Raw genomic sequence first — 13,161 nt, forward strand, 5'->3', positions numbered from 1 at the left:
TTTTGGAATGAAATGTATTTATTAGAGCCCCATTCTTCCTACTGCCTTCATGTATTATGTGGAGGATCTTTCTTCACTGCTCCGTATCTATTGGATTGGGTTAATTCTGTGGGCAATCCGTAGGGAGGACACAAGGGCCGGAATGTCCAGACAGGAAGATGTGCGGACTGCGGCAGACACATCCCTGCACACAGAGGTCTATGCAGAACCCCCGAGGATACCATACATTGTCACAGCTGGCTGGGCATGCGCTCCCACAGTTAGTCCAGGATTGGTTCTTTGGGCATTCGTCCTCTGAAATTAAAAAAATTCTATTATCAGATGCTGAAAATTTACTGAAATTAGTTGAATCTTACAATAATTATCAGTTTACAGTGAGTGTAGGGAAAGTTTTAGAGAAAGTGTGGCCCTGGGCAAACTTAGCAATGGGGACTAAATATTGAAATAGTGCATTAGGCCTCCTTCACACGGGCGACAAAGTTGCACGATTTTGTCGTGTTGCTACAAATCGCATGTATGAGAAGCCCATGCTTTCCTATGGGTTAATTTACACATGCGATGTTTTGTATCATGTGACATCCTGACATAAAAACCTTGTGGGTTTGGCGATATGCACACATCTCATGAGGTTTTGTAGCCCATGATTCCCTATGGAGCATTCCTCTTTGTTGCATTGTATCGTACGAAAACACAATTTTCGTGCGGTGCGATGCAACTTTGACAGTAGGAAATCCTACTGTCATAGTTCTAAACTAAACCCTAGGTGCAGAAATTTTTTTTTTTAAGTATACATCACCTTAGAAGTGCTGTCATCTCTGGCGCATCTTCTCCCTGGCACTACCATCCTTCATCACTTCTGTCCAGGAATTGAAAAATCCCCGCCTCCTGGAAGCGCTGCCGGGGACCGGGGAAAAGATCCAGTGGAGCCCCAGACAGCGCTTCTAAGGCGATGTATACTTTTTTTCTGTAGCTAGGGCTTATTTTAAAGGTAGGGCTTATATTACCCCCCCTCCCCCCAAAAATCCTTGCATGTGGTGCTACAAAGTCGCACAAGTTTCTTTTTTTTTTCTTCAATTCAATGAATGGCCGAGCGCTGCCTGTTTTGGCTGAGCGCTGTGACTAATCACAGGCAGCGCTCAGCTGACATTCAAGGAATGGCTCAGCGCTGCCTGTGATTAGCTGAGCACTCAGCCAATCAGACGCTGTCCTTTTACCAGGCGGAGATTTTAAATCCCCGGCTGCTGAAAGAACTTTATTACAGTGATGGGACCCAAGCGGCTAGATGCACCTGAGCCCTGACAGCGGCAGAGAGCTGAGTATATATATATTTTTTTTATTTTTTATAGCAGATAGGATTGATTTTCATGGAAGGGCTTATATTTGAAGCCTTTCCCTGAAAATCACTGCAGGGGTTGCCGGCAGACCATTGCTTTCAATGGGGCCGCCGGCAGCAGTCGTGGCCCCATTGAAAGCAATTCTGCATGGACCTGCATTCATGCATGTTTGTGCACGTACATGGGCGCGCCGGTTTTGTGTGCACCTATGTACGCACCAACACATGCTCGTCTAAATGCACCCTAAGATACTTGTTTAGAAAATGCTCCGTTCTCCAGATATTGAGCTATTGATTCCTCTGGTTGTTTACTGCTTGTTGCCAGGGAAACAGACCACATCTTCTATGGAAAGAAATAGCAGCACAACTGTAGCTGGTGGCTGGGCTGAAAACTAGTGCCTATGCACTCCTGAGGTCTCGGACACCAGATGTACACAAAAGAAGTGTCCTAGTGCCAGCCTCCTCTGCTATTTCTTTCCATAGAAGAAATGGTTGATTTCCAATGAGCAGTAAACAAGCAGAGGACAGAGGAATCAATAACTGCAATATCTGGAGAATGGAGCATTTGTGAAATAAACCTCGTATGGGTGAGTGCATTGCTTTGTGATTTTGAATACATTGAAATAAGAAAACGTCACAAGAAAACTGTGTTACATGCTTCGCATCACATGGACTATGGGGAATTTTACTAAGCGTGTTATTTCTAATGTCGATCTTAGTATAATTGCCCCCAATGCATGGTGCATGTAATACATGAAGAAGCTCAGGCTGCTTCATGTGTTACACGTATCCTGGGACTTCTGTACGTCTTTTCAGGAATGTAGAACCAGGCATATATTTCTGGCATAATTTGTTAGTTTCTGGTGTGAATTATACATAAATGTGGCTGTCCAGGGTGGCCAAGCTGCCTCCCAACAAGCCACGCCCACTTCCTTCAAAAATATCCAGGCCAGCAGAGAGGGCTGAAAAGTTGCTAAATTTTTGTGCATTCGGCCCTTGCGCCCAATTTTCTAACTTTTCTATGCCTTCATAAATTTCCCCCACTTCTTCTGACTTATTTTAAAAGATGGATGTAGTTTCATGAAAAGCGGGTGTGGACTAAATTGCACACAAAATTTTGGTGCAATTTTTTGGCGTAAACTAAGTTTACTAATAGGTGGTATAACCTTAGACTTGACAGTCTTAAAATATGGTAGGGTTAGCATCCAGCAGAGTAAGGCCTCTTTTACACAAGAGAGCTATTAGAAAACGTCGCCGGAAAGTCGCGACCATGTAAAGCATTGGATTCCAATGCACTCATTTACTTGGGCAATTTTTAGCCGCGAGAAAAAAGCGCAACTAAAAATCACCAAATTGCAGGCGATTTTCAGACACTATTTTTCTTTGTTGCGTCAAAAGATAAGCCATGACTTATCTTTTGACGAAAATCACAGGGAACTCCCATGGATTCCAACGGGAGCTGAAAAAAAAGAGAGGGGGAGGGAGTTAACCGGGTCCGGCACTGGTTAAAGAAGACAGCTGGTTCTGTTGAGCTATTTTGGCTAAATAGAGCCATTCTGCCGACCGCCGCTGCAGCGTCCTTTTCACACTGCGTGAATGGATGAGAAAATGCTAATTCGTTTTGGAATTAGATTGCGGCAATGCAGCATTGCCATGATTTTTTTATGAAAAGCGACCTGTGTGACAATGCCTCGCTCGTGTGACAGAGGCCTCAGGTATGCCGCACAAAGGTGAGAAAATTGCACGTGATTTGTGCGTTGTGTGATGCACAAATCTCACGTAAAAATGAATCCCATTCTTTTGAATAGGGTCATACACATGTGTGATATTTTCCTGCGTGGCATCATGATGCAATGCGACGCAGGAAACAATTTGTGGCATGTTATATCTTCTGCGCGCTCTCACATTGCAGCACCAATTGTTCTCAATGGGGCCGGCGGCAGCAGCACCACATGCTAGGTGCATGCAATGCAATGTCTCCCATTGAAAAAGGGAAAATAGGAGAAACTCCGCGATCTCGAAGTTATGCGTGGCTGTTTTGAGATAAAAACGTCTCGCATCCCCAGCGAATTCACGTAGTGGGGAGCGCAATATGGAGCTGTGATTCATGGCACCATATCACACTCGCACATGTAAAGTTAGTCTCAGTGCTCCTTCACACTGGCGATCGTAATATCGCCGCGAGAAAATTGCGATAAAATCCTAACTTTTTTCCTGAGATTTTTGCGCATCAACACTCCTTTCTCTCTCAAGAACATCGCTGCCACTTGCAATTTTCTCACACGTTTCTATCGCATGATTTTGCCGCAGTTTTTTAGAGTAAGAGTCAATAGCACTTCCTAATATTAAAAACTAGAGATGAGCGAGCGTACTTGGAAAAGCACTACTCGCTCGAGTAATTTGCTTTATCCGAGTATCGCTGTGCTCGTCCCTGAAGATTCGGGTGCCGGCACGGAGTGGGGAGCTGCAGGGGAGAGCGGGGAGGAACGGAGGGGAGATCTTTCTCTCCCTCTCTCCCGCCCGCTCTCCCCTGCTCCCCGCTGCGACTCACCTGTCAGCCGCAGTGGCACCCGAATCTTCAGGGACGAGCACAGCGATACTCGGATAAAGCACATTACTCGAGCGAGTAGTGCTTTTCCGAGTACGCTCGCTCATCTCTATTAAAAACGCATTGCACAAAAATCTCAAGTTCGTGTTTTGCGATGCAATCAAAAGAAATCTTCATAGGGAAACATGACAGATACAAAAAAACGCAAAACGCAGAAAGATGGGACATACCGTGATTTTTTTTTTAGCACAACATCGCCTGAGTGAAAACATCCCAAATGTGGAGCAAACCATTGAAAAATCACTAGTTTCATAATTCGGCATTTTCACTCACTCTCGCATCGCTCAAAAATTGCAAAATTTTATCGCCAATGTGAAGGCGCCCTAAATGTGATGAATCTGACACAATTTAACACTCTCTGCTTTAGGGCTCACACCCACTTGCGTTTTTAAATGCTGCGATATCGCTGCGTTTTTTTTTAACACGACTTTCTAATGTTAAAAACACATCGCAGGTTTGTGCTCAGCGATTTTTGCGCGATGCGTTTTTAATAAAGATGAGCGAACACCAAAATGTTCGGGTTCGCGTTATTCGAAACGAACTTCCCGCGATGTTCGGGTGTTCGTTTCGAATAACGAACCCCATTGAAGTCAATGGGCGACCGGAACATTTTTGTATTTCGCCGATGCTCGCTAAGGTTTTCATGTGTGAAAATCTTGGCAATTCAAGAAAATGATGGGAACGACACAGCAAGTTCTCCTCTGCCACAGCTGTAACAGCTGTGGCAGAGAAGAACGATGTTAGCCCATTGAATTCAATGGAGCCGTCAATACAGCCGACTCCACTGAATGCAATGGGCTGCCGGCGATCGCGGGATGAATTGTCCGAAAGGGGTTAAATATATAAGCCCTTTCCTGCAATTCATCCAGAAATGTGTAAAAATAAAAAATATATATATACTCACCTGGTGCCGACAGACGGAGTTCAGCGCGGCAGGCTGCAGTTCTCCTGAACTGCTCTGAACAGCTGTGAGTATTATTCAGCAGCCGGGGATTTAAAATCCCCGCCTGCTGAATAAGATGCCTCTGAATGGTCACAGCCTGACCAATCAGAGGCCAGCCCTCACTCACACCCATTCATGAATTCATGAATGGGTGTGAGTGAGGGCTGGCCTCTGATTGGTCAGGCTGTGACCATTCAGAGGCATCTTATTCAGCAGGCGGGGATTTTAAATCCCCGGCTGCTGAATACTACTCACAGCTGTTCAGAGCAGTTCAGGAGAACTGCAGCCTGCCGCGCTGAACTCCATCTGCCGGCACCAGGTGAGTATATATATATTTTTTATTTTTACACATTTCTGGATGAATTGCAGGAAAGGGCTTATATATTTAACCCCTTTCCGACAATTCATCCCGCGATCGCCGGCAGCCCATTGCATTCAGTGGAGTCGGCTGTATTGCCGGTTCCATTGAATTCAATGGGCAAACATCGTTCTTCTCTGTCACAGCTGTTACAGCTGTGCAGAGAAGAAGGATTTGTCTTCTATATGTTCTCAATGGGGTTGGCGCTGCTGCCGCCGGCCCCATTGAGCGCATATAGACGAACATCCGAACATCGTGTGGTGTTCGTTACGAATAACGAACATCCCGAACACCCTAATATTCGCCCGAGCATCAAGCTCGGACGAGTACGTTCGCTCATCTCTAGTTTTTAACATTAGAAAGTGCCATTGACAATCGCGTTAAAAAATGCAAGTGGGTAAGAGCCCTAGGTTACACTGTCTAAGTTTTAGGATGCGTTCACATGGGCATATATTCACCGTGCATTATGCGCTCAAATATCATGCGTAATATGAATAGAACCTATTGATGATTGATCGCATGTCCTGTTTTAGTGAGTGTTATGCACTGCAGTAGGCCATTGAAGTGAAGGGGCCAGTGTTCTTACTGCATATTTGCGCAGCGAATTCATGGGTCCTTCTACCTACTTTTTTGCATGTGCAAATATAAATATTCACTGTATTTGCGCACACAAAAAGCTGCAGCACTGGCAGAAATACACAGAGATGGGCGAGCATACTCGCTATGGGCAATTACCTTAGCAAGTACCTGCCCGCTCGGAAGAAAAGGTTCGGCTGCCGGCGGGGAGGAACGGAGGGGAGATCTCTCTCTCTCCCCCCCCCCCTCCCCACTGCTCACTGCCGCAACTCACCTGTCACCTGCGCCGGCAGCCGAAGCTTTTCTTCGGAGCGGGCAGGTACTCGCTAAGGACAATGCTCGATCGAGTAATTGTCCTTAGCGAGTATGCTCGCTCATCTCTAATACAGACCACTGTTGGGACATTGAATCCCCATTTCACAGCCCCCAGACCAGCCGTGCAGATACTCACCTCTCCCCATTCCTGCAGTTCTCTCCCTCTCTAGGATGGCGCCGTAGGAATGGGAAGAGGTAAGGATTATGTAAAACCACTGGGGGAGATTTGCCGGATCTTCTGGTGTCTTCAGATATTGCTGGAGAGTTGGGACGTGCACTTTAGGCTGTTTCCACGTGGGTGATTTTCTTGCGCGATTTTGTCACAATGCGACAGTGCTACAAACCGCACGTATGTGGAGCCCATGCTTTCCTATGGATTCTTCCATACGAGCGATGTTTTGTAGCCTGCAACACTGTGAGATTACAAAGTCATGGCATGCTCTAAAGAGCCGCGATTTGCGTTTTTTTTTTGTAGCCCATGTTTCCCTATGGAGCCTTCCTAAGTGTTGCATCGCATGAAAGCACAGTTCCCCTATGTTGCGATGCAACTTTTTCATTAGGAATTCCTACTGTAAAAGCCATAAACTAAACCCCAGCTGTATTGAAAATTGTAAAAAAAATACTAATCTCTCAGGTGCTGTCATCTTCCCGCGCGTCTCCTCTGAAGCTCCCTGGCAGTTGCTTAAAGTTCTCCTACAGAGCTTCCAGGTTGGGGCTTTGAAAATCCCCACCTGCAGGAAGCTATGTCTCTGATTGGTTCCCAAGAGCGCGGCTCAGCCAATCAGAGCCAGCGCTCTAGGAACCAATCACAGCCATTCATTGAATCACTGAATATATTCTTTTCATGCAGTTAGGGCTTATTTTAAGGGCAGGGCTTATATTTAACCCCCCCCCCCCAAAAAAAAAAAAATCCTTGCACATGGTGCTATAAAGTTTTGTGGCTTTGTAGCACCAAGTGCGACTACGCAGCGACACAAAATCGCAATATCACCGCAACCAAACGCAGCGATATCGCACAACACCGATGCAATAGTGGTGCAATTTTCTTGCGCTGATATCAAGTCACCCATGTGGAAGCAGCCTTATTCACATCATGTCTGTAATAGGGGATATTATTATGGGACTCCTACCATAATCTGTTTGCTGATCCTGTGCATCAATCATGTGCAGAACTACAAGAGAGAAAAGAGGAAGAGCTTTTTATTAACCCATGAATGTCAGCAGCCATACACATCATCATATAATCACATCTACAGCCTCCTATAGAGATACAGAGTAGAAAGTATACTGATGTCATTCTCAGCTGAGGGTGCTTAGACTTGGGAGATGCACACTTCTTTGCCCCAGTGCAAAATCTGTAACACCCCCAACTATAATGCATCATTTATAGTACTGGTCTCCAAATATGAGGGAAGGGACATTTTGGGCCTATCAGTACCCTGAACTCCTAGAGATATTGTTAATTCTGATGTAATTCCTGTTGAGAAAGAGTCACAGTGTGTCGCAGGCATGCTGTACGTGGAATGCATAATATCTCCAGCAGTCTAGACTGGAGATGGCTATCAACACAGGAGGGGGCATTTATAGCAGATGAGGGAGGTAGAGATCCCGGACCACTTGCAGATGTGAACCATGCATGGGACATTCCGAGGCAAATTATCATACGGCATGGGAAGCCTTTCTGAGGCTTAATCTAGAGATGGGAGTCACAGTGTACAGAGGTAATGGTATTGTTTTAACAATCATTCAGTCACTCATGCATCATTATATTGAGTTTAATAGGCAAGCTTACAAACCTCCTTTAAGTGATCTACCCAGTATGTATGAGTTACTTACCAGATGCAAAAATTAGGAGGATTACACTCAGTTTCCACATTTTGGATGTTAAACTTCTGATGCGTCTGTATCTAAAGAAAGAAAAAAACTCAGTAAACATTTATTTGATCTGTAAAACCCCTTCCGGAGTGGTTTGGCCCCGTCTACCATCAGGCCCCCTAGTAGTGGTAGAAGGCCTGGAATACTCACACGTTCGTCCTCATCTCTTCTCTCTACAACGTATTGTTCCCACTGATTAGTGAAGTATTGATTTTATACTCCATATGACTGTGTGGTCTGGGAACGAAACACCTGACTCACCTGGTCATACAGCAACGTAGTGATTATAGGAACTTCCCTTAAATGGGGACTAACTGGTCATACAGGCATTTAGTGATTATCGGAACTTCCCATAAATGGAGACTAACTGGTCATACAGGAACGTAGTGATTATAGGAATTTCCCATAAATGGAGAATAACCGGTTTCAGGAAAGGTCACTCGAATGTTAAAAATGTTATCTCATCAAGAGATCCCATGTCCATATGTTTTATTATCGCTTATGGACATCATGGAGGGGGTCTTCTACTCTAAATAAGGGTTTTATGTTCTAGCAGACTCAATGTCTTTGTGTCATAGCAATTGCCTTTCATCTGAATGTACACCATGTAATACTGCATTTTTTGAAAGTACCTGGCTAGCTGCAGATTACCCACATATAGTCAGTTTGGGACAGGAGTCATTTTATAGTAAGTCAGTTAGGTCAATGACAGATTACTGAACAATGGCAGAGGCTGCAAGGGGTCTACAGCCGTCCCAGTCTCCCCTATTGTAATCCAAACTGTTTGTGCAAATTCAGCAATGTTTAAGTTTTTGTGAGGTGGTCACACTCTCTGATTATGACTTTGTGATGTTCAAAAAGCTTGTTAAGTCTCTCTACATTAAAAATTATCCAGAGTATGCAAAGCAATCTTATAAGCCTTTTTAATGTTCTGGGTCCAACACCGTTTTGCAGTGACTACTATGTATCAGGTGTCTTTTTCTTATAGCTTGACTGAAGAAGTGGTTGTCTTCTGTTTTGCCTATGGTCCATCAAATCTAGGTTCCAGGCTTTTCTCACACACCCTTTTAAGGACCACCCAGTCACCTGGAAGTAAGCTGTGTGACCTCTCTTTTGAGTCTTTTACACAAGAGAGCTATTAGAAAACGTCGCCGGAAAGCCGCGCCCATGTAAAGCATTGGATTCCAATGCATTCCTTTACATGGACAATTGTCAGCCACGAGAAAAAAGCACAAATAAAAATCACCAAATCGCAGGCGATTTTTAGACACTATTTTTCCTTGTTGCGTCAAAAGATAAGCCATGACCTATCTTTTGACGAAAATCACAGGGAACTCCCATGGATTCCAATGGGAGCTGAAAAAAAAGAGAGGGGGAGGGAGATAACTGGGTCCGGCACTCGTTGAAAAAGACAGCTGGTTCTGTTGAGCTATTTTGGCTAAATAGAGCCATTCTGCCGACCGCCGCTGCAGCGTCCTTTTCACACTGTGTGAATGGATAAGAAAACGCTTATTCCTTTTGGAATTAAATTGCGGCAATGCAGCAACCTGTGTGACAATGCCTCGCTCGTGTGACAGAAGCCTCAGGTATGCCGCACACAGGTGAGAAAATTGCACGTGATTTGTGCGTTGTGTGATGCACAAATCTCACGTAAAAATGAATCCCATTCTTTTGAATGGGGTCATACACATGTGTGATATTTTCCTGCATGGCATCACGATGCAATGCGACGCAGGAAACAAATTGTGGCATGTTATATCTTCTGCGCGCTCTCACATTGCAGCACCAATTGTTCTCAATGGGGCCGGCGGCAGCAGCACCACATGCTAGGTGCATGCAATGTCTCCCGTTGAAAAAGGAAAAATGGGAGAAACTCCGCGATCTCGAAGTTATGCGTGGCTGTTTTGAGATAAAAGCGTCTCGCATTACCAGCGAATTCACGTAGTGGGGAGCGCAATATGGAGCTGTGATTCATGGCACCATATCACACTCGCACATGTAAAGTTAGTCTCAGTGCTCCTTCACACTGGCGATCATAATATCGCCGCGAGAAAATTGCGATAAAATCCTAACTTTTTTCCTGAGATTTTTGCGCATCAACGCTCCTTTCTCTCTCAAGAACATCGCTGCCACTTGCAATTTTCTCACACGTTTCTATCGCACGATTTTGCCGCAGTTTTTTAGAGTAAGAGTCAATAGCACTTCCTAATGTTAAAAACTAGAGATTAGCGAGCGTACTCGGAAAAGCACTACTCGCTCGAGTAATTTGCTTTATCCGAGTATCGCTGTGCTCGTCCCTGAAGATTCGGGTGCCGGCACGGAGCGGGGAGCTGCTGGGGAGAGCGGGGAGGAACGGAGGGGAGATCTTTCTCTCCCTCTCTCCCGCCCGCTCTCCCCTGTTAATCTTATTGATGGTCCATCAAATCTAGGTTCCAGGCTTTTCTCACACACCCTTTTAAGGACCACCCAGTCACCTGGAAGTAAGCTGTGTGACCTCTCTTTTGAGTCTGGATCTGGAATTGAAGATAACACATGTTTATGAGTGACAAGTAGAAGGTGAGATCCCTGTGTTGGACTTGGAAATGTTTCTGGAAATATAAGCCTGTCACAAGGACCTTAGATAGCGGTATGTAGTCAATATTCAATCACTGGAACGGGTAAACCGGCCTTGAAGTACAGTGAGGAGGTACTTTGGCAACGTTGCCTGGGTTGTGTTGGGTGCAAGTCTGGGTGTATCCCTGCACAAACCTGATTAAAGCATTGTTGAACCCTGGAGCAATCCAAGCAGATGACATTACACCACACATTACCTCCTTTGACTAATGCGTCGATCCATGGCTTAAATGTGACATAATAGAGTGTTTGTGGAAGGCACAGGTGTTTACTTTCCCCCCAAACTCCCTCTTCAACCAATTCTGCACCCTTTTTGCCCATAGAGGCTTGATCCTGCAAAAAGGAGAACAAAGGTGCATAGTTGACATGTCCAGTGGAAGTTTAGCCACTGCTTTGGCTGACGCATCCGCTCTTTTAATTCTCTAGGAACTACAAAGTTGTTTCCTTGGCATGAGCCTGTACCTTGATGACGGTTACCTGTTTGAGAAGAGCTAAAGCCTGATACAACAAGGATATTGCCTCCTCCTTCCGGATGAGTTTACCCGATGATCCAACAAAATTTCTACTGCACCACAAAAGTGTGAAATCGAACGCGATTCCAAAAGCCTACCTCAAGCCAGTGTAGATATTAACAGTTTTACCTTCAGCCAATTTACATGCTTCAGTGAATGCCATCAGCTCGGCCTTCTGAGCAGATTTCCCAGGGAGAAGTGGTTTCGGCACAGTTACCACTGCATAGCCTGTCTTTGCTTGCCCATTTTCATGTACCTGGAGCGACAAATAAAAAAATGAAAATCTGTATTAGCAATGAGGGTTTCAACATTATTTTCAAGACCCATGGTCTCATCTTCCATTAACTCTAAACACTCATGCATATAATGTTAACTTTCTCTTACAGGTTCCCCCTCTTCTGAAGTTGTGGTAATGAAGCTTTTACTTGTAATATGTGAAGGCGATAGCAAGGGAGTTTCATAATTTGTGAGCCTGGCCACTGAGAGATGTTTAGTCAGTGCCATGTGGAGTATTTCCAGTACAGCATGTGGAACCATGACTGTGAGATGGTGGGGGGGGGGGGGCAGATACAGTGGGGGTGTTGTAAGGGGAATTACATTTTCAAGGTAGACCTGGAGCTACTTGTGAATACTGGCTTCCTGAGGAGCACTCAGAGTGGATTGCTTGATGTTGGGTGGCTGTATGCCAGGTTTGACTTTAACATCCACCAGAGTGACAGGCAGCCAACATTCATTTTGTCTTTGGCCCATAGTATCTCTGGTACAGTTGCAAGAATTTGTTGCATGTAAGTAGATACATTTCACTGAGAATCTTTAACAGTAAACACAGCACAAATTGTAGTTAACTGTTAGTGATTGTTGCTTGTGTTGCTCTAAGTATGTCTGCTCCCCATAAGTTGACTGGGCAGGTCTCCAATACCAAAAAAATCTACACACAATGAAAATGTAATACACCAGAAATAAACTCTTTGTTGCGGCGATTCTGAGATCTGTTCCTTTCTAGTAATCTGGTGACCAAGTTACATGGTCAGGTTCGCTTTTGTTAGGGTGAGTTATCTGCATTTAGGCATGTACCTGTCCTTGGTAAAGGGTTTATAGGGACAGTGTTTCCCAGCTATCTGTTTCCTTTATTGTTTACCACAGTTTTTTTGTGTGCTGCTTGTTCACAGCCTAGGAGTATTTCAGGGTTATAGATTCAGTGCATCCAGTTTGGACATGACAATATATGTAAAAAATATGCTTCTTCATCAGACTATAAGTTGTATAACAATATACATAAGCAGCCCTGAAAGTCTGCTGTAACATCATTTTTTTCTATTAGCCTTTAAAATGTATCATATCTACAGGTATAAGATTACTTTGTTTCAGCAATCGCGGGCCTACAGCGAACTCCAATGCTAGCGTAGCTGTGCACGTCTCATCAGCACTGTATTGCTTCTGTAGTTTGCCCCAATGCAGTGCCCCGGATAGTAGAGCTAACGTCAGATTAAATACAGGTGGGCTTCGGCCCACACTGCATGCCCCAGTCAGACTAGGTTTTTTTATAAATAGTCACAGGCAGGTACAACTCCGCAAAGGGAATTCCGTGTGCACCAACAGCATGGGTGGCTCCCTGGAACCCACCGGCGGTACATAAATATGTCCCATTGCAGTGCCCTGGACAGCAGAGCTAATGTCAGATTAAATACAGGTGGGCTTTGGCCCACACTGCATGCCCCAGTCAGACTGGGGTTCTTTATAAGTAGACACAGGCAGGTACAACTCCGTGTGGACCCACAGCATGGGTGGGTCCCAGGAAGCCACCGGCGGTACATAAATAAATCCCATTGCAATGCCCTGCACAGCTGAGGTAATGTCAGAGAAAATGCAGGTGGGCTTCGGCCCACACTGCATGCCCCAGTCAGACTGTTTTTTTTTATAAGTCGACACAGGCAGGTACCACTCCCTAATGTGAAGTCCGTGTAGACTGATAGCATGGGTGGGTCCCAGGAAGCCACCAGCGGTACATAAATAAATCCCATTGCATTG

The 13,161-nt window shown here is 45.0% G+C and overlaps 1 long non-coding RNA gene across 2 annotated transcripts; it reads right to left on the reverse strand.

The window, feature by feature from the left end:
* LOC136631976 (uncharacterized) lies at positions 1 to 8,285 on the reverse strand. Of its 2 annotated transcripts, none has more exons than XR_010793115.1 (4): positions 8,159 to 8,285; positions 7,970 to 8,034; positions 7,264 to 7,305; positions 1 to 294 (listed from the first exon to the last, which is right to left on the reverse strand). It is a non-coding gene; the product is annotated as an uncharacterized lncRNA (long non-coding RNA). The 2 variants fall into 2 exon arrangements; XR_010793114.1 differs by having other exon boundaries at positions 7,970 to 8,040; positions 8,159 to 8,284.
* Positions 8,286 to 13,161: the final 4,876 nt, after the last annotated feature.

This window comes from Eleutherodactylus coqui, chromosome 6 (assembly GCF_035609145.1).
Source record: "Eleutherodactylus coqui strain aEleCoq1 chromosome 6, aEleCoq1.hap1, whole genome shotgun sequence".
In the NCBI taxonomy this organism is placed as follows: Eukaryota; Metazoa; Chordata; class Amphibia; order Anura; family Eleutherodactylidae; genus Eleutherodactylus; species Eleutherodactylus coqui.